The sequence below is a fragment of the Halyomorpha halys genome, unplaced genomic scaffold, assembly GCF_000696795.3.
Source record: "Halyomorpha halys isolate HHAL.00 unplaced genomic scaffold, Hhal_1.1 Scaffold516.1, whole genome shotgun sequence".
In the NCBI taxonomy this organism is placed as follows: domain Eukaryota; kingdom Metazoa; phylum Arthropoda; class Insecta; order Hemiptera; family Pentatomidae; genus Halyomorpha; species Halyomorpha halys.
This window is the reverse complement of record NW_027115901.1, coordinates 7,881-8,433: the sequence shown is the minus strand read 5'-3', so window position 1 is coordinate 8,433 and position 553 is coordinate 7,881. Positions and strand designations below refer to the sequence as shown.

General features: G+C 38.3%; 1 protein-coding gene across 1 annotated transcript in view; it reads left to right on the top strand.

The window, feature by feature from the left end:
• The window catches only part of LOC106683769 (serine/threonine-protein phosphatase 6 regulatory ankyrin repeat subunit B), an 8,534-nt gene that overhangs the window by 2,057 nt on the left and 5,924 nt on the right, over window positions 1-553 (top strand). The window lies entirely within an intron of this gene.

Sequence of the window (553 nt, the reverse complement as noted above, 5' to 3'; positions counted from 1 at the left end):
ATCTGATTCTGGCCAAATCAGCAACATATGGAATATTGAGGTCCTGATGGATGACTTGATTTGTGACAAAGTAAGGAGCATTAAGGATTTTGGACTGTAAGGATTGGATTCTGGAGGAATTTGATGGTTTAGTGGAGCCCAGGAGAACTATTAATTTCAGACATTCCAGCATTGGTCGCAGTCACTACCGTGATGTAACTGTTTGATAATTGCAGTCATGACAGTACTGTCTTACTGGGTCCGGTGTAATAGTTAATAACACATATACCAATGACAGTGAAGTAATAGTCGCAGACACTACCATAGTGTAACTGTTTGATGGTTACAGTCATAACAATAATTTTACTTTGCTTTGGCATGATATTTGATAGTACAAGTAGTGATAGTGAACTAACATTCGCCTTAACTGTCAAATCACGCCTTTACAGTGAACTGTTAGAACATATAAACCCAATCAGTGTAATAGCGATAGATGAGAAAACATTCTTGTATATTATTTCGACAATCCTTCCATTCTTGCCACTGTCCCCAACCACACCAAACGTCTCATCTC